The sequence below is a fragment of the Leptidea sinapis genome, chromosome 5 (genome assembly GCF_905404315.1).
Source record: "Leptidea sinapis chromosome 5, ilLepSina1.1, whole genome shotgun sequence".
NCBI classification, from domain to species: domain Eukaryota; kingdom Metazoa; phylum Arthropoda; class Insecta; order Lepidoptera; family Pieridae; genus Leptidea; species Leptidea sinapis.
In genome coordinates, this window is record NC_066269.1 from 6,852,081 (window position 1) to 6,878,726 (window position 26,646).

The 26,646-nt window shown below is 39.3% G+C and overlaps 2 long non-coding RNA genes across 2 annotated transcripts in view; one reads left to right on the forward strand and one right to left on the reverse strand.

The window, feature by feature from the left end:
• Window positions 1–26,126, reverse strand: part of LOC126964607 (uncharacterized) — a 40,208-nt gene extending 14,082 nt beyond the window's left edge. The window contains exon 1 of the long non-coding RNA XR_007729399.1: window positions 25,993–26,126. This is a non-coding gene — a long non-coding RNA (uncharacterized LOC126964607). The remainder of the gene's footprint in view (window positions 1–25,992) is intronic.
• On the forward strand, window positions 996–1,633 carry LOC126964611 (uncharacterized). Its single transcript, XR_007729403.1, has 2 exons — window positions 996–1,052; window positions 1,141–1,633. It is a non-coding gene; the product is annotated as an uncharacterized LOC126964611 (long non-coding RNA).
• Window positions 26,127–26,646: the final 520 nt, after the last annotated feature.

Here is a 26,646-nt window from a genome sequence, read left to right on the forward strand (position 1 = left end):
ATTTTTATTCAAAATAGGATATGAAATCACTTATTGCGGCCTTTTTTTTTCATCAAAAATATGTTTTACAAATAAAGTAACATTTACAAAGTAACATTGTACAATTAAACTTATCATTTAATAGCCTGAGGGCGGTCGCTCCATTCCCAATCTGTGGTATCATTAAGAAAGTCATTTTTAAGTTAACAAACGTTTGTTAACAACTCTTTTGAATAACGTAATACTTTTGTTTTGAGCATTTTCTGGGATCTTGTTGTAAAAGCATATACATCGCCCCACAAAAGACTTACTTACTCGACTTAGCCGAGTAGTAGGCATCATCAGTTTATGTCTGTTCCTGGTGTTAACATTATGGTTATGTTATGCTGCAAAAAATGGATACAACTGTGTAAAGTGAGCTATTAACTATAAAAATTCTCATCTCACCCTTCGTTCATCAATCGCAAATGTAATGGGGTCTTAATGAACAAAATAAAATGCAATAAGTTTCATTGTCGAGTTACTAAGTCTTTTGTAAATGCTTTTACAACAAGATTCCAGAAAATGTTCCAAACAAATGTATTACGATATTCAAAAGAATTAAAAACGATTATGTGGTAAAGGTTACTATAACATAAATGACTTACTTAATGATACCACAGATTAGGAATGCAGCGACCACCCTCAGGATATTAAATAATAGTAATTTACAATATTACTTTGCAAACCTATTTTTTGATGAAAAAAAAGCCCGCTGAGTTTGTTGCGCCCATTCTTCTCAGGTCTGAGGTACTCGTTTTGGAATGGGTGGTAGCTTTTGACTATCAATAAGTGATGTCACATTCTATTTTTAATAAAAATATTGGAATTCCAATAGTATTCAACAAGTATAATCGATCCCACAAGGAAAGTACTTTATAAAAAGGATTGTGGAATTCCCGACACCGACAAGGTCGATTGCCACATTTGCGCACCACTCGAGGTATATAAGGTGCGGGGCGCGCTTTCTCGACACACCAGCAACTACCACCTTTCCCCGAGCACCGTTCTCGACCACCAAGATGAAAGCCTTTGTAAGTATATTCATGATTATTACCACGGGCAGGGTTTGGGTCGACACTATAGCTCGGGATAAAATATGATTTATTCTCGATATTTCAGATCGTAGTATGTGCTCTCGTGGCGTGTGCCCTCGCTGAAGAAGAAGTGCGTGAGAAGCGCGGTTTCCTGCACGGCGGCTACTCCGGCTACTCAGGATACAGTGGTCTAGGAGGCTACTCGGGCTACAGGGGTGGGGGTGGTTACTCCAGCTACGGTGGTCTAGGTGGCTACTCCAGCTACGGTGGTTTAGGTGGCTACTCCGGCTACAGTGGACTGGGCTACTCCGGTCACATTCGTTTGGGAGGCTACTCTGGCTACGGCGGCCATAGAGGCTATGGCTCCAGATATTACTCAGGATATGGCTCCGGCTACGGCTCTGGTTATGGTTCCGGCTATGGATCTGGATATGGCTCCGGATATGGTTCTGGATATGGCTCCAGATATTACGGCGGCTGGTGATCTCTAGTCACAGGCTCATTATGACCTGAATTATTTCATAGAATTGTTATCCTCTAAGTTTTTTAATTCATAATAAATATCTATTTAAATGAAATACATTGTCTTTTCATAAATCATAAATCCCTTATATCTGGCAAAAGCCAGATAACATGTAACAATGGGTGTACATAATAAGTATTAATTCATTTTGCCTTTCATTACAAAATTCTTGTTATTATTATAATTGATTTAACATTATTTAAACTCCATATTTTTGAGCGCTTAGGTAAATTTAAATGATATGTATTATTATTAGATGTCATTATTTAAAGACTAGAATTAATATATTTTTTTAAAGTCAATTTAATTTGATATAATGTGTTAAAATATTTCTTTCTATGGATAATGCATAATATGCTCTCCGCATTAGACCTTATTCCTGCAACCAATCTCCAGATTCACGCCCACACCATCTGGATTTTCTGTCAAGTACAATGAATGCACTTCCTTGCGCGGTGGTTCCAGGTTGTTATGTGTCTTGGCCATGCTGGGGCTTGTTAGAATCGTCAAAAGACTTAATCTTTCTATGTATAAATACTATTTCTTTCGATGGTGATGGTCATGTCCCTCGTCACAATTGCACCACACAATGTTTGAAATATTAATTTTGGATCTAGTGTTGCTTGGAAAGTACTAGATTCAATTTAATTTGGTTCTGTATGCACAAATCTTTAAAAGCGCAGTGTTTATACTGAAATTCTATACGTTTTTCTTCTTAGAAACAAAATCGAAATTAAGTCAAATTTATGAATTCAACACAAGCTTTTAATAAATTAATTTTACCCTGCATTAAGTCGGAAATCTATAGATAGGTAGGTAGGATACATACGAGTTTTAACTAAGAACTATGTAATCGCTCGTGAGTCGTCAGTCCCTACTGAATAGCCCCGTTGATGTGGCCACCGCATGATAGATTGGTAATGGAGCGACCGCCCTCAGACTATTTAAATAATAAATTTTACTGTAAATTAAATTTCATAAGAAAAAGAAAGTTTTCTGTGATGGGGTGGTTTTTGACGTTCAATTAGAGATTTCAAATCCTGTTTTATATAAAAATATTTGAGTTTAGCTATCGTAATTTACTTTTTTGGAAAAGGAGGACAGACGAGCGTATGGGTCACCTGGTGTTAAGTAATCACCGCCGCCCACATTCTCTTGCAACACCAGAGGAATCACAGGAGCATGGCCGGCCGTTAAGGAAGGTGTACGCGCTTTTTTTAGAGGTACGTATCGTCCCGGAAACACCGCACAAGGAAGTTCGTTCCACAGCTTTGTAGTACGTGGAAGAAAGCTCCTTGAAAACTACACTGTGGAGTACCACCACACATCCAGATGGTGGGGATGATATGCTAACTTGTGGCGTGTCGTGCGAAGGTGAAATTCGATGACAGGAAACAGGTGAATCAGCTCTTCGGAACACCCTCCGTGATAAATGCGGTAGAAGACACACAATGAAGCAATGCATCGCGATGTCTCTACGCAACGCCAACTTATCCAGCCGTTCACAGAGCACTGGGTGCCTGACAATTCAAGAGCACGGCAATACTTCAAGCCACTTCGGAACACATCCCGGCTTGAACTATTGCCGTGCTCTATTAATGACATCCAGTTCCTTCGTAGCCAATTTGGCTTGGATGGCCGCGGAATTGGCAATTACATACAGTATTCCGATACTAGGCGAGGCTGAAAGGGAAGCGTTGTCGAAGAGCAGTGATACGACAAATGGGGATTTTTAGTGGTAAACGCGCAAACTTGATTCTTCTGTGGGTTAAACTGGACAAGGTTTAATTTACCCCATTCCGTGACCTTCTCAACAAGGGACTCGATAGGAGACAGAAGTTTCTCTCGGCACTGGTCGACGATTTCACTAGAAATACCTGCACGGCCAGTGTATGCGGCATCCCCCGTCCTGTCGTCTCCATAAAAATGTATGTTATAGGTGTAGGGGTCCCTTGATATGCAGAAAAAACAGTGTGGGATAGCACACAGCCTTGGAGCACTCCAGCGCTCACGGGCTTGGACTCGATAACAACCGTCGATAACAACCTGTATGCTGCGCCTAGTGAGGAAGCTGCAGGTCCACTTGCATAAGCTCTCAGGAAGTCGAAATGATGGAAGTTTTGAGAGAAGCGCCTTGTGCCATACACGATCAAAGGCCTTCGCTATATCCAGGCTAACTGCCAGGCCTTCCCCTTGCTTTCGATAGTCGCCGCCCAACTATGTGTTAGGTATACCAGAAGATCACCTGCCGATCCAACATGACGAAAGCCGTACTGTCGGTCGTTGATCAACTGGTGATCCTCTAGGTATACCAAGAGCTGGCGGTTAATTATGCTCTCCTCTCCTCGGATGATTTTGAGAGCAGGGAGGTAATAGCTATAGGCCTGTAGTTTGCCGGATCCGAATGGCCCTTTTTTTTGGGATCGGATGGACAAGGGCTAACTTCCATGAGTCAGGGACGACACCTTTAGTATACGAGTGCCGGAATAAACGCGTTAGCACCGACATTAACTCAGGGGCACACGTTCTAAGCACGATTGGAGAAATGTCATCCCCATGCCCACTCGACTTCCTGACGTCGAACGAAAACAAAGCTCGCCTAACAATTATCTGTCTGAACTGTACTTCAGGCATAGAGCTCTGACACTGCGGGATGGTAGGCGGTGTTTTTCCGCTGTCGTCATGAGTCGAGTTGGAGGCAAAAAGAGCACACAGGAGATCAGCTTTCTCTTTGGCCGTATGGGCCAGGGTGTCATTCCTCATGTGCAACGGCGGCAGGGAAGGCTAGTTGAACTTGTTACCAAGAGCAGCTTTAGACAACGACCAGAACTTGCGTGTTCCAGTCGGGTAACTGGAAAGCTGCTCGCCGCTTTACTATAACTTGTTAATGAAGACAAATACTCCCTTTTTTTGATGACTATAATATGTTTTTTGATTGTAATATAATTCTGGCTAGCATGCGCAGTTCAAGATATTTCACGACTTAAGAGAGAAACGTCTATGTAGGCTAATTTCTCGTTTACCCTCACATGCACACTACGAGTAACAAAACTCTTGAAGAATTGTCCTTGCAACACCAATTTACTTGTATTTAAAAAAAAATGATTAGAAATAGAACAGAAACACAAAATGAAATTTCTCAGAATTCAAATAGGTAATTATTAAAATTGATTCATCAAGCATAATATAATCAAAGTGGAGGCTAAGTAGGTACTGTAATTTTAGAATTTTTTTATGACCGTAAGGGACAAGAGCATGACGTTCAGCTGCCAATAACAATGCAATGACGCTCAGGGTTCTAGAAAAAACTCAATAACTCTGGCGGCACTACAGTTGCGCACGTTTGACACATAAGATGTTAAGTCTCGTTTGCCCAGTAATTTTACTAGCTACGGCGCCCTTCCGACCGAAACACAATAGTCTAGCCGGCATCCTGTGCAAAGGAGCCTACCACTGGTAAATTATTGGCAGTAAACAAAGAACACTAGTGTTTAGTAAGCTAAAATAGTAAAGAATTATAATAATTTGAAAGTTTCAAAGTGAATTTATTGATTAATGTGGTGCTAGAGGGGTACAAAACTATGTACCAAACCAAATAAACAAAAACATCTGAATACCAGCTGTACATTAATTGTATGTACTTCTCTTCCATTAATGTGAATAAAATTTGAAAACAAAATTGTATGAACAATGCCGGACTCGAACCCACGACCTCTCGCGTTCCGTGCGAGCGCTCTATCCAACTGAGCAAACCGTTCGATTGACGTATCGTTATAAATTCCTGTGTGCTTTGTTCAACTCTCAGGTTGTGGTTTCATAGACCATATAGAACTATCAATGAAATATGCAGATTTCATTATCTTAATAGAAAGAAAAGACAACGTATTTTATTAAAATAGATATTTATTATTAATCACTTATAAACAGTAGATAACAATTCTATGAAATAATTCAGGTCGTAATGTGCCTGTGACTAGAGATCACCAGCCGCCGTAATATCTGGAGCCATATCCGGAGCCATATCCAGATCCATAGCCGGAACCATAACCAGAGCCGTAGCCGGAGCCATATCCTGAGTAATATCTGGAGCCATAGCCCCTATGGCCGCCGTAGCCAGAGTAGCCTCCCAAACGAATGTGACCGGAGTAGCCCAGTCCACTGTAGCCGGAGTAGCCACCTAAACCACCGTAGCTGGAGTAGCCACCTAAACCACCGTAGCTGGAGTAACCACCCCCACCCCTGTAGCCCGAGTAGCCTCCTAGGCCGCTGTATCCGGAGTAGCCGGAGTAGCCGCCGTGCAGGAAACCGCGCTTCTCACGCACTTCTTCTTCAGCGAGGGCACATGCCACGAGAGCACACACTACGATCTGAAATATCCAGAATAAGTCATATTTTATCCCGCGCTATAGTGTCGACCCAATCCCTGCCCGTGGTAATAATTATGAATATACTTACAAAGGCTTTCATCTTGGTGGTGGAGAACGGTGCTCGGGGAAAGGTGGTAGTTGTTGGTATGTCAAGAAAGCGCGCCCCGCATCTTATATACCTCGAGTGGTGCACAGATGTGGCAATCGACCTTGCCCGTGTCGGGAATTCCACAATCCTTTTTATAAAGTACGTTACTTGTATCGATTATACTGGTTAAATACTGTTCAAACACTTTTACAGCAAATATATTTATTTATTGAAAAGACCAAAAGCATAAATATTACAAATGAGTCTTAAAAATTAGTGTACATATAACAGCCCATTAGAGGTCTCTCTATATAAACATCAACTAATTAATTTTTAACTTAAATTAATTTAACATAATATTATGTACAGTTTAAAAACATTATTAGAACAATATTATGCGTATGTATATATTAAAATAAGTTTAACATATTTAATATTTGTATTAAGATCCAATAAATTTGAGAGTGATGAATGTAGGCTTGGCTGAGAACTTTTAAATTAACAATTCCTGAAGTTAATTTGATAAATGCAGCAGAATTAATGCACCCCACAAGATGAACCGACGATCTGGTCAAGATCACCGGAATACGTTGAATGATGGCAGCGCAGGACCGATCGTCGTGGAAATCTTTGGGCCTACGCCCTTGTACAGCAGTGGATGTCTTCCATGGATGATGATGATAATAATGAGCAGAATAAATTATTTTTATAATAGCAGAATGAACTATAATAGATGTACGTATTAAAAACATATGATGTTAGGCTTGCAGTAATCCTATTGGTAGGTACCAATGCATACCGCACGCCTGGATCCCACAGCACATTTTTATATCTTGCTCTTTTTTGTCATAAGCAGTCGATGCCTTACGCTAAAAGTAATTGAAATAACAAAAGCGTCCATATCGCGAATACTAGTGCCCCTGTCCGGAAGGCGCCGGCGCCGGTTCGAATCCGAATTTTCCAAATTCATTTAAAAGTTTTTTCGATGCTCTTACGCTGAAGAAAAACATCGTGAGGAAACCTTGCTACAAATCTTCGGAGTATAAAATAAATAAATATTTTTTTTATTTGGAACAATTTAACAAAGCTAATACAAACACGTAAAAACGATGATAGCTGCAAAATATAAACTGCAGCGCAGCTAACAACGCCCTTCTCCGAATACAGTAAGGAATGATGTGATTGAAAACAAGATATTAAAAAATAGTACAGGACATGTAATTTGAAATGTATACATTATTATTATTATACTAGTTGACCCGACAGACGTTGTTCTGTATATAATAAATAAAATAATGTTTTTTTTATTAATTTGTCAATAATATTTCATATCATCAAGAATTATTTCGTAAAATATGCAGCCTGTTGTTGTAATGAAATTTGTTTCACAGCAGAGCTGTCAAACCGTGCGTCAATAAATTATCTCATAGAAAATATGTCCATACAAAATAAATATCGGACGACGGGGGACACATCAAAGGAAAAACAAAATTGTTGTTTTTATTTAATTCCGAACACTTTCATATTTATTCACCTTTTAAACCTTCCCTGGACTTCCATAAATACCGATTTGGCTAATTTTGGCTGGAGCCGTTCTCGAGTTTTAGCGAGACTAACGAACAGCAATTCATTTTAATATATATAGATTAAGTGTTTAGTTATGGGTGAAGTGTGTGGGTGAGTGTTAGAGATATGTATATAGTGATTGTGAATAAGGTTGTATATAAGTATGTATATAAGGTTGCGTGTAAAATTTTCGAAAATACAACAACAGGTACGGGGAAATAGACGCGAATACCTTTAGCTTTAGCCACCCCTTTGACTAAGCGAACAGTATCATACCATTAACACTAACCAGAACGCCACGAGAAATATAATCTAGCTCTTATCGTTGCTAGCTAATCAGTACAGAGTCCATTGGTTCAATAACATAATATAAAAAATATGATATTTTAAGTTTTGAAGTCAAACTTCTTTAGGCGCGGCTTGGGGATGACTCAGAATTTTTTTCTGACGGAAGTAACGATTAGTAAAAAAGTCAATTGAAACAATTTTTCAAACCGTTAAAATTTTATATTAAATATATTTTAAATTGCTCAGTAATTTTTTTTAAGTACCCAAGTGTATCATTTGTTTATTTATAACTACTTTTGTAATAAATAATAAATAAGTATTCAGTCTGACATTTGCGACATTGCTTTTGATTTCTTCGCCCATTATTAGGACGGGCAAAGGGTTCGAGCCCATACAGCCATATTTGTTAATATTCAATAACAATGTCATATTGATATATGCTAACAATATAACCTTTAATTTCATATTTTATGTTAGGTTGAGAAAATGATATAAAAAACATTGCTCTAAAAGATGAAGTTATATCGTCAGCGTTTCCGAGAAAAAAAAATAGCAAAATATCTAACTCATAGCTCTTCATTAATAAGTGAGTGCTTATTTGGTAATACGGATTTATTTAATGTAAATTTAATGTAATATATATTATGTATCTGTTAATTATTCCTAAAGTTAATTATTATTAAGTTTAACTTCAATCGCGCGTTAACGCACATACTTTTTTCTGGAATAAAACATTGTAAAGCCATCGAAAAACGTATATCTGAATGACATACCCTTCAACTACCGCTCCTTGTTTGTAGTAGGTAAGACGGTGCGGAGGAGGGTAACATCGTATCAAATAATTATATGGTGTTTGAAGAGTAAAATACCTTACTTTTTTATAATGATAAGTATTAATATCGTATTTGTGTAAACAGCTCTAAAATTGCAAATTTTTCAAAGTATTAAAATGGATATAGTATGTTATCCTTAAGGGATAGACATATGCCATCCCGGACTTTTCTATAGTCCTATATAAGATACACAATTCCACCATACATTATTTTGTTATATCTCAAAGGGCTTAGGCAGCGTTTTCGTTCAAAGCTCCCAGTCCGCTTATTTTTAAATCTCCAACAAATTTCGTGAATATATACAAAGATGTATATAAAAACTTTACAAATTATATGCTAAAACCTTCCTCGAGACCCCATTTATCCATTGGTAAAAAAAAAGCAGAAAAATCAGTGCAGTTTTTGTGTTTAACGCGGACAGAAAGACAGACAGACAGACGCGGCGGAGGACTTTGTTTTATAATATGTAGTGATTTATAATCATTTTTAAGATAAATTATGTTATTTTTTATATGTTTGTAATACGTTTCATTATAAAACATCCGGCCACTTGTTTGTAATAATTACCGCAAAAGCAGTTTTAATAATATGGTGCAACTATGTTAACTCATTTTAGGAAACCCTCGATACAGGTTGACCTAGTGTGAGGTCCAATTAATATTATTATGAAACTTTTAATGACTGTCCTTGTCAAATGTGTCTCGTATATGTTTGAAGTTATAGTTAATTTGGCGCGTTAGGGAAAAATTATCATATTGAGTAATTATGATTCGCGCGCACACCGTCACGCAAATTCGATACCCTGACGTTAGCTGGTCAACTAGACCATTTGTATAATAATAATAATATAGCCTTTATTCAGATAGTAGAATTTACATATATACTTACCTACTATCTATCTATTTATTTATGGTGTATGTGGATGATGCAGCTAATGTACTCAATAACTTTTGTATTAATTTCATTTACTTTTTTTGACTTACTCGTGTAAGACATTGACTATTTGATTTGAGTGTGTCTGTTGCATCATTTTACATTTTACATATTATATTGTAATTTGAAATGATTTGTAAATCGATATACTTAAATGTAAATCTTGATATGAAAGAGTGGCAATGAGTTTCTTGCTACTTCTTCTCATTAGCTCAACCCTTTACGAAGTTGCGGTAGATTCAATGAGAAAATTTTTTTTTTTGACATTCATAAGTGTCATTTCGTGACCTACGTGAATAAACTGATTTTGATTTGATTTGATTTATCCTTAACTAAGTATATAACACTATCTGTTTGTCTATTGACAAAGGCCTTTTCCAACTTCTTCCACTCTTTTCTATCTTTAGCTAACCTAGACCATGTCTTGCCTGCTATCGTCCTATGTTCGTCTGACCATCTCCTGTATTGACCCCCACGTTTCCTTTTTTGGTTTCTGGGATACCAGTCTGTGATACATTTGCTCCATTTGTCGAAACCCCAAAGGGTATGTCCCGTCCAGCGCCATTTAAGTTTTCTTATAGCATAAGTGACATTAGTTATTTTTGTTTTCTCTCTTAAATCTATGTTTCAAACTTTATGTGTTTTATTAATATTCAACATACTCCTCTCCATTGCTCTTTGGCAACTCTCTAGTTTTTTGGTCTGATAACCGTAGGTCAATACAGGAACTACACAAGTATTATAAAGATTTCTTTTTATGAGACCATTTGTATCATACTTCAGCTACCAATTCTCTTGTAAATTAAGTGTCTACTGAACTACAACTAATAAACCCGAATTTAACTATACGTAATTTATATACAAGCTTTTAAATAAATAAAAAAAATCTCTTTTATTGTATAAAAATAATTTAATGATATTTAATTACACGTTATTTAACTCAATTTTAAGGCAAGAAAGTTTAAAAAAGCGCATACATATTTAATTTTATACAACGCTTTTGTCAGGTCACATCTGGAGTATGCGTCATCGATTTGGAACCCCTGCTATAATATTCATATAAACTGCTTGGAACGTATTCAAAATAAGAATAAAAAATAGCCACCACGTTTAATTTTCACTCGAACAGACCCTTTAAAGACCGTAGCACCCAAAGACACATATTTTTATATAAATTATTACATAATATATTATATTATTACGCTGCAGAAGGCCTATATCACGGTGTACAGATGTATTAGATGTTGCCTATGCGAGAACCTGGTTTATAAAAAAAAAGAAAAGTTAAATGTTTTCAGATCGCTGGATTGTGATAATTTAAAGTATGATTTTTTTGACCCCGTTCTTGTATATTTTTAACAATATTGTTTTTTCTACAAACGTAAAATAGCACGAAGAATATTTTTGTTAAGGATTTTTGTTTTATTACGCCAAAGAAGAAATACTACTTGCGTGCACACACTCTTCTTTTTAACAGACTTCAAAAACGAGGAGGTTCTCAATTCGATTGGTATTTTTTTTATGTATGTATGCAGATTACTCTGAGTTTTATGAACCGATTTATGTAATTCTTCTCACAAAAATTTTACATGGTTTGGCCTAGTAGTTTTCATTTTATGAACATTTTGTATGAAAATTTTTGTCTATGTGGATGTTATAATTGTTTTTTATGTACGGCTTTTTTTAGTACTTTTCATTCCGGTTGATTTTATATTATTATTATTAACTGATACTGAAAAGTATCAAATAACTAAAAAAATAATATACCTTAATTATTATTTATTATAAAATACCTTTAATATTAATAAAATACTATTAATTGTACTTTGTGCTACTTATGGATAGCCTTGAAGTCGGTGCTAAGCCAAATGTAAAAGTTGGTACCTACACTCGCTACGCGTGACTTTGAGCGGGATAGCTTCGTCTAGAACAAAATAACCCAAGCGGACAGACTCGCGTGGCCAGACAACCTTAATAATTACAGTAAGTAAGCTGTTTATAATATTAAGTTTTATTTTGTTTAGGGCACTGCATCATAAAGGGCAGAGCGTATAAATTACCATCAGCTGAACGTCCTTAAGTCTCATCCGTTATTTTCATTAAAAAAAAATATAATCCCATTTTAATATTTTATTACAGATTATACAGATGAGTTGAATGGGAGACCGTGGTGACTTCTATAAAATTTTATAAACATGGTGGAATAAGTATCTACTCATTTGACAATTAATTGCTGCCTCACAAATGCCCATTGGAAGATCTGGACCGTGGCTTTACCTTCTGGATCACCTCGGAATTGACAATAGCTCGAGATGTCGATAGTATTCCAATAACTGGACCAGCCATTATCAATAGGAGTGTGTCGAAGAGCGGTGATTGCTACAAATGTTTTTGTTGCTGGTTTCAAATATGTATGTTCTAGGTATTTTATTTATTCTATTTATTTTTGGGAAACAAACAGTATTTAAAACATTTACAAAAATACATATAAAATTTTACACAAGCCAATAAAGTTTCCACTAATATACATATCATGTGAGCAGTCAAAAAAGAGGGTAAACAGAATAAAAAACTTACAAAACTTTATAAAAAAAAAGAAACTGATTATTTCTAACTTAAATAAAATTCTATATACAAGTATTCTCTGATATCTTTCTTAAGCTGTTTGATCGAACAAGTATGTGAATCAATATTATTAAATTTTATACTATACTTACTTGTATTGCAAGCCTGATATATAAAAGTGTTTTGAACATATTTAGTACTTGTTGGTGGAAAATAAAACAATTACTTATTTCTAGTGCCAACCATTGGACATCTGACGTATTTATTTATTTATATAACCACACTACATCCATCATTACAGGTTTAACCTAATGCGACAGAGTAATGAACAAATAAAGTTAGAACAATACTATCATTGAAAAACATATTTCGTAAAAGAAAAACTTAATTAACTAGATAATATTACTCTAATTGGTTACAAACTATACAATACGCAGCTCTAGTGAGTTCACTCATCGAACAAGAGAACAGGTCTTAGTGTTCGGAAGTAAATATTACTTAACAAAAATAGAGAGTCTATAAAATTGTTAAGAATTTTCGATAAGCCGTACTGTCGGTCGTTGATAAACTGGTGACTCTCTAGGTATACCAAGAGCAGGCGCTGAATTATGCTGTCTGATATTTGACGACCCCTATAGCTCAGTGGTTAGCGAGCTAGAGGTCCAGGGTTTGAATCCCGGTAGGTGCGTAAATATTTATATGATGAATAATGAATGTTTGTTTCCGAGTCGTGGATGTTCATTTTTATTTATGTATGTTTAAGTAAGTATATTGTATTAAATTTATCGTTTTCTTGCACTAATAGTATTGTTGCTATGCCTAGTTTGGGGCAAGATAATTTGTGTAAGAGTGTGTCAATATTATTATTATTTAGGGTAGGGGTCCTCGATTTTTTGCGATTTTTCTTCCTATAAGGTGGTAGAGTAATGGTGTGGTGTTGTAGAGACCGTTGAAGGGCTTTTTGGTGTATTTTTAAATCAGTAAAGGATGACTATCTTTTTCTGTTAAACATATTTCGAAATACTTTCTGTTGTGGTTTGAGGTTTTGTTTCAGAATATGAACTCATACTATAAAGATAAATCAGTCACAGGTTTACGCCCATTCCTGTGGAAAGTACAATGTAACGACGTGGCTATGTCCACCGAGGATGGTGCTGAAGACAGAATTCCCTTAGCCCTTGATCCCGTCGACACATTCGTTTAAAGACGATGTTTTTTCACAACCTAGGAGATTTAGCCGAGACCATCGTTGTTGTGAAACATGACCGTTAACAGTTTTAAGAGGTTCATTCACTTGGTAAGCTGGTACAAGGCAGGTGTTTCACTGCCGATTATGATTCAGCGGTTGATTTTCTTAGCACCACCCAGGGTGTACGTGCACCTTTTAATATAACCGAAACCAATTTACTGTCCAAACATAATAAATTTAAATTTGCGACTGCTTGGGACATGTAGTGTCTAATTTGTATTCAAATCCTCATTCACTCGTGCATTCCACCAGGTTACAAGTTCCCCGCCGAGTACCACGGCGTGCGCAGGTCAGAGCTGGCGCCATTTGCCAAAACTAACCTTAAGCAACTCCATCTGTGGTGGGGTGAATATTTTTAATTATTCGTTACCTACGTTTAAAAAAATTGTTACGAGATTATTAGGCACCTAATGACTTATGTTCTTCTTCTTTTTTTTGTCTTTTCAAATTCGCATGTATCTTGTTTTTGTAAATTTTGTTTTATTTTATATTATTGTGTTCTTGGTGTCACGAAAGTAAAGACTGTGCATGTTGTGACACCTTAATTTGTTCTACCTTCAACACATATTTTGTTAATATTCAATATTTTTTTAGCGTAGAAGAATAAGTAGTTGTTAAACTACTTGTTATTCTATAACTATATTTATAAATCAAATCTGAATCACTTAATTCTAGTAGGTCAAGGAAATGACACATAAGAATGTCAAAAGTTTTCTTGTTAATGATAAAATTTGTAAATGATAAAACTAATAGATGCAGAATATCTATTAGTTAGATAAGTTCATATTTCTAATTTAGTTGTATGGTATTCCTAAATTTGTTTGAAATTAAATTAATAAGAACTCAAATATTTCAACACTGTAAGTCCGTGACTTATTGAATAATAAGAATAACTAAAATTTTCTACCCAAATTCAATTTGGGCAAAGTGTCATTCTATAGACTAAACGAATATTATAACGATATTCGATTATTTGTGCACTTTTGTGTAATTCATACTCAAAAACTTGTTAAGCGATTTTGGAAAACTCACCCACCACACCGTTAAAACTCAGCTGCATTTTTTAATTTTATTTTTTTATGAAAATACGGGCGAGACGAGCAGGACGTTCAGCTGATGGTAAATGCAGTGCCGCTCAGGATTCTTGAGAAGCCCAAAAGTTCTGAGTGGAATTACAACTTTGCTCGTCACCTTGAGACATAAGATGTTACGTCTCATTTGCCCAGTAATTACACTAGTTACGGCGCCCTTAAGACCGAAACACAGTAAAGTTTACACATTACTGCTTCACGACAGAAATAGGCGCCGTTGTGATACCCATAACCTAGCCGGCATCCTGTGCAAAGGAGCCTCCCACTGGTAAACATAGACATAATTATTGAATCCATAATTGAAGTTTCGCGATTGCATCCAGGTTAATTTAGGTTGGCAACTCAGGATTGTTTGGAGTGCCAACTGATCACATAAGAGAGAGGAAGATGGGGATAGACGCCGGTCACTCAATGACAAAGACGCTAGATGCTAATAGAGACGCTTACTTTTAACCGCGAGAGTCCTGGACTCTAAGTTGTTATTTTTTTTATGGAAAAGGAGGACAAACTGGTGTTAAGTGATCACCGCCGCAAACATTCTCTTGCAACACCAGAGGAATCACAAGAGCGTCGCCGGCCTTTAAGGAAGGTGTACGCGCTTTTTTTGAAGGTACCCATGTCGTATCGTCCCGGAAACAACGTACAAGGAAGCTCATTTAATAGCTTTGTAGTACATGGAAGAAAGCTCCTTTAAAACCGCACTGTGGAGGACCGCCACACATAAAGATGGTGGGGATGATATCCTAACTTGTGGCGTATCGTGTATTATATTAATTTTAAAGTCTTGTAGTTACCATTTTTACTTCTGTAATAATTCACGAGTGCAACACGGAATAAACTAAAGTAAGGATGACCTCTATAACCCAGTGGTTTTTTTTTTTTTTTTTTGAGTGGAGGAAATACTGTTACGTATTTACGCCCCGGAACGAGGCGTAATATGTCGGACTCGAGTGTCCGCGTAAGCGGACACCCCATACCGACTAAAACCTCCTCTGTGCTGTTAGCAGCCCTGGCTTTCACAGCGAAGTAGGACGTGGGCCGTGGAGGCCGCAAAGACTACGCAACAACAGTCGCGGGGCGTCTCCTAAGGAGACTCGAACCTCAGACCGGCTGTGTGCTTGTGGGAAGGAGAGAGAATGAAAATGAAGATGAAATGAAGATGAAGGATGAAAGGTGATAAGAGCACACTCGCCGGCGAGTGTGGTGATGTTTTGTGTAATGTATGTAAGTGTGTATGTATGTGTTTATGATTGCATGTATGTGTGTTTGTATGTATGTACGTAGTGTAAATGTTTGTGTGCATGTATGTTTGTGTTTGTGTCTGTTTGTGGAGTGTGTTTGTGATTGTGTAAGTGTATGTCAGTCCGTCAGTCAGTCCGTGTGTGAGTGAGTGTAGTGAAGCGATTACAGGACGAGGACTAACGTCTCGTCGGGTATCAAAAGAATGTGTGGTGTATCTAGAGTGCGGGCCGCTGGCCATCGTCAGAGTGACGAGTGCCAGTGGTTTGCGGTGGTTGACCGCGCCTACGCCTGCGAAGGCGGTGTGTGCGTGTCTGTGTCGGTGTTTGTGTGGGTGTCGCGTTCGCGATGGTGATGTCGTCATCCGGGTCTACCGTTACGTGTCTGGGACGTCTTATTGGGTTGAGACTATGGTGAAGGGGGGTGTACCCGCATGCCTTCCTAACCAAGATGTTGGGATGGTTAGGCGCCTTGTCAAAGAAGCGTCGCGAGATCTCTTTAAAGTGTTGAGCTATTGTCGGAAGCTCTAGGTCGCGGTGAAGGTCAACGTTTCGGATGAACCACGGGGCTCCGGTTGCCATGCGCGTGAATTTATTTTGAACTACTTGCAAACGACGTAAGTAGCTCGGTCGGGTGTGCGCGAAAACGACGCTTGCGTATGACAGTATGGGCCGTACGATGGTTTTGTACAGCGTCACTTTGTGTTTGAGCGGAAGTTTGCTCCGCCCACACACAAGTGGATAAAGGCGACTGAGGACAAATCGGGCTCTATTGCATACCGTATCAATATGTTTCTTGAAGTTCATATTGCTGTTGAACGTGACTCCTAAGTATTTGTAATCCTTCACCCACGGTATGGGTGTTTCATACAGTTTAATAACGTCGGTCGGTTGTTTTTTAGCGCGGATGCTATTCGCGTTACCAAAGAGTACCGCTGCACTCTTGGTGGGGTTCACTTCAATCCGCCATTTTCTGAACCAGTTGCCTAGTTCATCGACGGCGGCTTGAAGCACTTTAATGTTCTTGCTCAAGGTTGAGCGGTTGGAGCCGAAGTAGAGTGCCGTGTCGTCAGCGTACTGAGCGAGCTGGACACTCGGAAACTTGGGAATGTCGCTCGTGAAGAGCAAGAAAAGAGTGGGAGAGAGGACCGAACCCTGTGGCACGCCAGACCTGATGGGTCTGGGTGAGGATAGGGTGCCCTCTACTCGATATCGGAAGGAGCGATCGGTAAGGTAGGCTCGAATGATGCGCACGAGCCTGTCTGGCACTCCCAGTTGATACAGCTTGAATACTAAGCCGTTGTGCCATACCTTGTCGAAGGCCTTCGCGACATCGAAAAACACGGCTGCCGTGGTAGCGTGAAATTGACGCCGTATGAGAATGTACTCGGTGAGTCGGTGAGCCTGCTGGGGACACGAGTGAGCGGTTCTGAATCCGAACTGTATGTCGGGTATCAGGTTAAGCTCCGCGATGTAATGATTAAGACACGCGAGAATTAATCTTTCGTAAAGTTTCCCGATCGAGTTAATTAAACTAATAGGCCTATAGCTACTCGGATTAGCTTTAGGTTTATTGGGTTTTGGGATACCGATAACAATGGAATCCTTCCATTGTTCGGGGAACGCGCTATTAGACAATAGAATATTAAAAATGGTAACCAATAAAGTAATAAGGGTCGAGGGTAGGATTTTAAGAACCCTATTGTTTATAGTGTCGGGCCCCGGGGCCTTCTTGGAGTGAAGCTCCTTAATGATTAGTTTCACCTCTTCGTAAGAGGTGGGTTTTATTACGTCGCCTGAAGGGCTCAGAGCGGAGCGACGTTCAACTTCACGATCAACTTCGTCAACGTGTGTCGGGTCGGCTGCTGCATTTGGAGAGCACTGACTCTCGAGACTATCGGCGAGGCATTCAGCCTTCTCATCGTCATCTAGCGCCGGCTGCAGTCCCGGTCTGTCCAAAGGAGGCATGACAGTGGGCGGCTCCTGTTTGAACGCGCGAGGCAGCTTCCAGAAAGCCACATGTGATGGCTTAAGGTTGCCGAGCAAGCGGTCCCAACGTTCGCCGCGGAGTTCCGCGATACGTTCCCGTACCACCCGCTGTAGGTAGCGGAGGTGGCGCCTATTCTCGACCGACGGATACCTGTCGTAAAGTCTAGTGGCTCTGTGCTTCTGTGTGAGTAAGTTCCTGACCTCTGGAGGCAGGTTTAGGCGATGCGATTGCATCGTCGGAACCTGCCTGGAGCAGGCCTTGATCCTACTCTGTATGTGTGACGTCACATGAGAGATAGCACTGTGAGCCGTGTCGACCGAGTCGATGACGTCCGGTATACGGTCAAGGTCGTCGGACTTGATAGACTCGAGATCCTTTTCCAGCCGTTGCCAGTCGATCACTGTTTTCGTCGGTGGTTGAAAGTTAACCGGTGGGCCTAGATTTAGGACGACGGGCCGGTGGTCTGACTCTAATTCGTGAAGAACCTCGATTGAATTTACATTGAGCGTTACGTTTTTAAGTAACGCAACGTCTAGAATGTCGGGTCGGTGCGCGACGTTATCCGGATAACGTGTTGGTTCGTCGGGTGCTATTACTGAAAAGTTCCGCGTGTCTGTGAGAGAGTCTAATAAAATTCCGTTTCTATTTGTGGCTCTACTGTTCCAGCTAGAGTGTTTGGCGTTAAGATCGCCGCCCACTATGACTGCGGCCCCGTGGCCGAGTAATGCTTCTATATCTGTGTCTAATATTTGTTTCGACGGCGGAAGATAAGCTGAAATAACAGTGATCGGCTGGTGATTCGCCATACTGACCCGGATGGCAGAGGCCTCGATGTTAGTGAGGACCGGAGGATCTATAGGTATACAGTGTAGAGACCTTTTAAAATAAATGAGGGTGCCGCCCATACGGGTGGTGCGATCATTCCTAACTAAGTTATAATTAGCGATACGCGGATCGCGTATACGTGGTTTTAAAAATGTCTCTTGCACTAAGAATAGGTCTAATTGATGTTCGTGAGCGAACTCCTTCACCAAGTCTAGTTGAGGCTTAAGGCCTTGGGCGTTAAAATACGCTATACGGAGCGTATGTGGTTTAACCCGTCCGCTTACGTAATTAGGCATCGCGAATGTTGTTTTTATACTTAAGCCCTATATCGGTGAGGGCACGGAATATTTTGCCGTTGTCTGCCATAACTTGCAGGAGCGACGGCGGGTCTTCTCGGACAGCATCGAGCCTGCTGGCCAGGGCTGTTATTTCGTCAATGTCGAACATCTCTGACAGTTCGAACATGAACGCAAAGGTGCTGCCGCCTTTGCTACCTGTTGCCGCGGACGCGGGCGCCGGTGGCCTCGGTCGCGGGACCGACGCCGCCGGGCGGGACGCTAGCGGAGGCCGGAGGGGCGCGGGGGCCGCGAGAGTGGCCTCTGTGGCAGCGTTGGCAGCCGGAGGAGACCTCGCCCAGGCGTTTACCTTCGGAGGCGGCGCAGGTTTGAAGGTTGGAGTGAACTCCACCTTCTCTGCTCTGCCTTGCGGCTGGCGGCGCCCTGGGTGACGCTTGTGTTTGGGTGCCTTGGGACACCCGCGATAGCTCGCGGGGTGCCCCTTCTCCCCGCACAAGACGCAGGCCGGGGGCTCCGCGCATTGCGCTGGTCGAGGGCACTCTGGCGTGCCGTGTTTCCCGAGGCACTTCACACACCTCGGGGTGTGTTCGCAATTTCGTGCCGAGTGCCCGTATAATTGGCATCTGTGACACTGACCGGGCCCCCCGCGGTTGCGAGGAGCTTCGGTACGGATGCCCTGAAGGGAACAAACCGATTTGATGTTGAAAATTTCCTTTCCCTCTTGCGTGAGGTCGAGGACTACGAGAACCATGTTAAATGGTTGTTTATTGTTGGTTCCGCGCATACGGTGCACCTCGTGTGCAGGGTAGCCCTGCTCTTTGAGGTCCGACAGAATGTCGGCCTCGTCTATCTCTTTGGGGACGTTTCTAATAACGACCCTCAGGCGCTTCTCCTCAGGCAGGGCGTACGTGTGGAAACCCACACTCAGCTCTCTAAGAAGAGATGTCAGGGCGCGGTGGTCCGCTACCTCTCTGGTCTCTAGTTTAATTAGTGATTGGTACGCCCTCGCCTGAAAGGAGAGCGTCTTCGGGATCCTGTTTTTGATGGATAACCATCGGCCTCGGTCCCCTATAAAAATAGGAGGCGGGCGCTTGGTCGGAGGCGGTACGCGGGCTTTAGCGGGCGCGGGCGCGGATGCGGGAGCGGAGCCAGTCGTGGCCGCGGCTTTCTTCGCGGGTGTGCTATCCAGAGAAGGCGATTCACGACCGCGCTTCTTCTTGCGACTGACGGTGATGAAGCCGTCAGCATCCGACGCGACACTCTCCGCTCTCGACGGTAGAGCGGATTCCGGCCGGGCCGGTGAAGCACTGGAAGCCTGAGGGGCTACCGTGCGGTCAGGACTGACCGCGGGGACCTTAGGGGTCGCCTGCGCGTCAAAGTACGCCTGAAGGACAGGCGGGCGCGCTGATCGGGTGATCACTTTCCTCGGTTTGACCGAGGCCACGGAACTTGCGTCGGACGCATTGCCTATCTCCATTTCGGATTCCCCGTCGGAACTCGAAACGTCAGATGACGATCTGTATTTTTTAGATTTGGATTTCGCTGTCTGGATATCTATCGTTTCCTTAATTAACGGAGCGATCTTCTCCGTAAATAGCTTATCTAGCAGGGCGCTTAGAAGGCCCTCGTCGGCAACAATTGGTGAAGCCATGGTTGTTATTAAAAGTTAAGCGGGTGACAACCCCCGCTGCCCGAGTCAGGCAGAGGGGGAATATAATGATAAAGTGGACAACTATAGTTTAGTTGTGCACTTGCACATTAATAAAATACTATTAATAATAATAAAGTATGCAAAATTAAAAGAAATTAATAATAATAATTAAGCCTAAGACTTAGCTTTGCTGGATGTAGACTGGCTGGGCCGGAACCCCGATGTACGCTGTGCAGGCCCCCACGGAGAAGACACACACGGCACGATCTGCAACACTCACAACACACACGATTAGCGTGCAGAATCGCGAAACACAGCACAGGTGCTAACTAACACGATCGTAAAACCGGGTTATTAACACTTATAATCACTAAGCTACGTTCCGCGAAGGAACGTAACAGGTGCGAGACTCAAAGAGTCCCGAACAATAGCGCGCGATAACAATAGCTAGCCCAGGTGGCCTGAGCAGATAGTGCGATAACGCAGGTAATAAAAATATTCGAAGGAGGACAGATAACGCGGCACGTGTGCTCGCGTCGCCTGCCTGAATCGAACTCTGAACCCAGTGGTTAGTGACCCTGCCTACTGAGCTAGAGGTCCCGGGTTCAAATCCCGGTAGGTGCAAACATTTATATGATAAATATGAACATTTCTTTTCGAGTCATGGATGTTTATAAGTATTTATGTATATTTAAGTCAATATATTGTTGAGCGAAGAGAAGCGAAGCTGAGCGGAGCTCCCATCGGGTTAGTTATTGAATTTGCAAATCAGCACAAGTTTCTTATGTGACCAAATAAGGCGCTAATTACTCTCATGTTAAAATATGGCGCTAAATTCCAAAAGAATAAAGATTCTTTTTATTGTTTTTCTTTGGATTTTTTTTTGTTTTTGTACACAGACTTAGTTTTCTTACTCGCTTCGCTGAAAAATACGCCGCAGCGAACCGGTACGACGAGCGATTGCGGCATCCTTGTATTAAAAATATCGTTCTCTTGTACCCATAGTACAGGCAAAGGCTTGTACCCTAGTTTGGGGCAAGATAATTTGTGTAAAAGTGTGTCAATATTTAAAAATAGATCAAGTCGGTGGTTTAATTTACAAGTTCCCCGAAACGACAAAGTAAGTTTGATAACCGTAGAACAATTAACAAAAACTATGTCTTCTATTGCATTAATAATGGCTGCAGGTGGTACAGAAGAAATCACCGAGTACGTTTGTAATTCAATAGTCGAATATATGACTCATTATGTGTTGCACAATTCAAGGCCACATTGATTACGTTAACATTATTAAAGTTATAAAGAGAGCGCTAATTATTATAGTGACAAGTAACTTTGTTTACGTACAAAATAAGTCAAGGACGTCGCTCCAAAAGCAATAATTTAGCTAAGACTGGTTTCCACTTTTTTATGGTGGTGGCTGGATGATCTTGTTACCGGAAGGTCTGCTTCATGTTTTTTTTAATTTCTTTATTTATTACATATTTTATTTAATAAAATGCTCTCATAATGCCTTTATTTATTTACGGTATATGTGGATTGATGCATCTACTGTACTCAATAACTCTTGTGTTTATAATTATTAATTTACTTTTTATTGACTTACTTGTGTGAGCCTTTTAGTTTTTGACGTTTCAGTATTTTTGTTGCGTCACTTTGCTTGTATTGTTATTGAAATTATTTGTAAATTGCATTAAAAATAAGAACTTCTAACATCTAATCCGTTTTGAAAAGAGCAACCTTAGAGTTTCTTGCTCATAATTTTCTAAGGAAATCTGCCTTCTTTTTAAGTGTTAAATGATTTACCTATGAAATAAAAATTTGATTTGATTTGATATGCAAGAGGAGCACAAACTAGCGTATGGGATTTCTGATTTGTCCTGCAGGATTTTTCTAAAGTATACAAGATTTTTTAATGGTTCCCTCGAAGCTCATTCCATAGTTTGGTTGTACCATTTCTATTAAATGGGTATGGTTAATCCATCGACGTATTATTTATATAACTTTAACTTAAACTGACGAAAATTAAAGCTTTCACTAAATTACACTTAATTCCACTATATACTATGATCTACTATACGCTATGATCGCCTGGAACCAAAACACTGTTTTTATTCATTTACTAGCTGACCCAGCAAACGTTGTTTTGCCATATAAATTATTTTTAGAGTTAAGAGTTCTTGGACACTGCAACATTAATTTATTTTTCAAAAATAAAATAATTTTTCCAAAATAAACGTAGCCTAAGTTACTCCTTATTACATCAGTTACCTGCCAATAAAAGTCCCGTCAAAATCGGTACAGCCATTTCAGAGATTAGCTGGAACAAACAGACAGACGAAAATTGCAAAAAATGTTATTTTGGTGTATGTACCGAATATATTCATATTACATGTTTACTACATGTAATATGAATATATTCGGTAATAAAACGGTTATTTCAATATTACAAAGAGACACTCCCAATTTTATTTATATGTATAGATTTAAATAAAAAATTAAATTCAAAAGACATTACAAATTACAATCACACTGCTACCCTTCCTACTAAGCTAGAGGTCCCGGGTTCGAATCCCGGTATGTGCAAGCATTTATATGATGAATACGGGTGTTTTTTTCAGAGTCATGGATGTTGATGTATGTTTATATGTATTTATGTACGTTTAAGTAAGTATATTGTATTAAATATATCGTGGTCTTGTAACCCATAACACAGGCTATATATGCTTAATTTGGGGCAAGATAATTTGTGTAAAAAGTGTGTCACTATTATTATTATTATTATACCATTCAACTCGCGCGATAACTGTACATTAAAAGTGGTAATTCAATTATTTATGAATCTTCAAGACACGTGATTTGTGATTTGTATTAATGTTGATAAAAAATCATAAGTGAATATACATGTATGTGTGCAATTTTCAATTATATATACGAGATTTTTTTTATGGAATAGGAGGACAAACAAGCGTATGGGTCACCTGTTGTTAAGTGATCACCGCCGCCCAAAATCTCTTGCAACACCAGAGGAATCACAGGAGCGTTGCCGGCCTTTAAGGAAGGTGTACGCGCTTTTTTTTAAGGAACCCATGTCGTATCGTCCAAGAAACACAAGGAAGTTCATTCCACAGCTTTGTAGTACGTGGAAGAAAGCTCCTTGAAAACTGCACTGTGGAGGACCGCCACACATCCAGATGGTGAGGATGATATCCTAACTTATATATATAATATTCGTGATGAAGAAGTCGTATTATGTTTTTTTTTTTAATTATGTTAACATTTCTGAGGCCAAATATTATTTATTAAATTTCATTTTAAAATTGAATACTGACTGAATTAAAAAAAAATACATCTTGAAAAGAGTGGCCGTTGAGTTTCTTGTATGTTCCTCTCACAAGCTAATCATTTTCTGAACATATGATAGGTTCAGTAATTTGAAAGAAATATTTGTAGTGACAATTCAAAAGCTCTTAGTTAAAGCCTAACTAATAACGTTTATATGACTTTAACTATGCTTGAAATACGTGTGAATTGATCTTGATGGTCCGGTTTGTCTTATTGCATAACTCCAACTCGAGCGATATTATATATTTCATAATGTACTAGGATATCACAAATCTCTTTCATCAATCTCATTCATTCTCAACATATGTCATCGTGGGTACATTACAAGTGGTTTACATACAACACAGCACTGTATTTGGAAATGTTAAAACCATGTGAAATGTTATTTAGGACACATCATTTCGAATGACTTAAGAGATTTTTTTTTTTAATATTTTAATAATATTGACACACTTTTACACAAATTATCTTGCCCCAAATTAGGCATATATAGCCTGTGTTATGGGTTGCAAGACAACGATATATTTACTTAAACATACATAAATACATATAAACATACATGAGTCGGAAACAAACATCCATATTCATCATATAAATGCTTGCACCTACCGGGATTCAAACCCGGGACCTCTAGCTTAGTAGGTAGGATCACTAACCACTCGGCTATACAGGTTGTCACATGACTATGACATGGAGCGGGAGCGTAGAGCGCTGTCAGTGAGGAGTAATATGCTCACCCGCAGGTTTGCACGATGCACAAATAATGTTAAAGTCCTATTATTCAAAGCATTCTGACAGTCTTTTTTTCTCGAGCGGCTTGTGGGTGTCCTATTCGCGCGGGGCTTATAGCGTTCTACGTGTCACCTATAATAATGCTTTTAGAAGGCTGTTAGGGCTGGCGTAGCGTTGTAGTGGTTCTGGAATGTTTGCTGATGCATCTGTGGATGGTTTCCATGCCGTAATGCGCAATAAAGCGATCTCCATGTTGCAGCGTCTACGTGTAAGCAGCATAAAGATGAATGCTGCCAAAGCTGACTGTTCCTTCCAGAAACACTGGATACAGTTAGCTCTAGGTTTATAAATATATTTGATTATATATACTAACATAGTTATTAAGAAATATTGTTACTAACACATTTACTAATAAATATGGAGATCTCTCGGGCTTAAAGAAATAAATAAAAATATGTACTGTGTGTGATAAGAATTGTAACATGCTGTTAATATCCATTCCTATGTATATATTTTATGGTTCCCTGGTAAAAATATTGAGGTAACAAAATGTGTTAAGTAGTAAATTGATAACAAAAGATAATAATATGTAAGATTGGAGGTTTGGTATACTTGAGAATGAGAGTAATAGTACGATTATAGAAGGTCACCGAAATAGACGGTTGCATGGAATTGTCATATATTATAAGACTAAAAAATAAAGGAATATATAATCCAGAATTCTTATTATTCAGTCATACATTAATTTTAATCTATCAAGTGGTTTTGGATTCTATCGCAGTTAAAACTGTGATATTTGCCCAAAGAGAGATGAAACTTTTTTACTTCTAAAAAAACTAGATCATGTTTATATACAAATATAAGACTTATTAAAATATCATATAACTGTTGCTTCTGAGAGTTGAAATAATAAAATTCAATAGCAAATTTATGTTTTAAATAAACTTTATATTAAATTTAACAATGTTAAGGAAAAAAAAAAATAATTTTTTATCAAAATAGATATTTATTACACAGAATAAATAACAATAACAGCATAAAGTGTCTTAAATTAATATCACAATACAGTATTCACTAGAATTTACCACAAGCCTGAGCCATATCCGGAGCCGTAGCCGGATCTGTAGCCGGAGCCATATCCGTAGCCTGATCCATATCCGGATCCGTAGCCGGAGCCATATCCAGATCCGTAGCCGGAGCTATATCCAGATCCGTAGCCAAGACCGGAGCTGTATCCACCGACGGAGTAGCTGGGTGCGGCCACTACCTTGTTAACGGTCACCACCTGAGGCACGGACACAACCTTGGGCACGCTCACAACCTGAGGCACGTTCACTACACGCTGGGTGTTCACCACCTTGTTTACGGAGACGACGTGCGCCGCGGGAGCGCTGTAACCCGATGAGTAGCCTCCAAGACCACTGTGGCCAGAGTAACCACCAAGGCTGCTGTACCCTGAGTAGCCTCCCAGACCGCTGTAGCCGGAGTAGCCTCCGTGCAAGAAACCGCGCTTCTCACGCACTTCTCCGGCGAGGGCACACGCCACGAGAGCACAAATTACGATCTGTAACATTGAGAATATATTAAATTTTATTTATTTATTGCACCAACAATGTATACACTAATACATAAAACATACACGCTGATTGCTACTTCAATTATAGGCGCAAATAACATTCATAATTTAAGAAGTGAGAGAGAGTGCGAATTCATAATAATTAAGAAGCAATTTAGTACATTAAGAAGAAAAATTTTGATGTTAAAAAAAGAATTAAGTCTTAAGTTTAAACTTGACTCACAAATAAATTGAATTCTAACTTTTAAATAAAATTACAATACATACATAAAAGGTTGAACTGTTGTTGAAAATATACCAAGAATAGAATAAAAAAAATTGTCTTAATTACATTAATTACAGCAAATTACAATTCAAATTCTATAAATATAATTGTATTAAATTCGAATTTTACATTATTTTACTCAACTACATATTAACAGCTATTTTTTACTA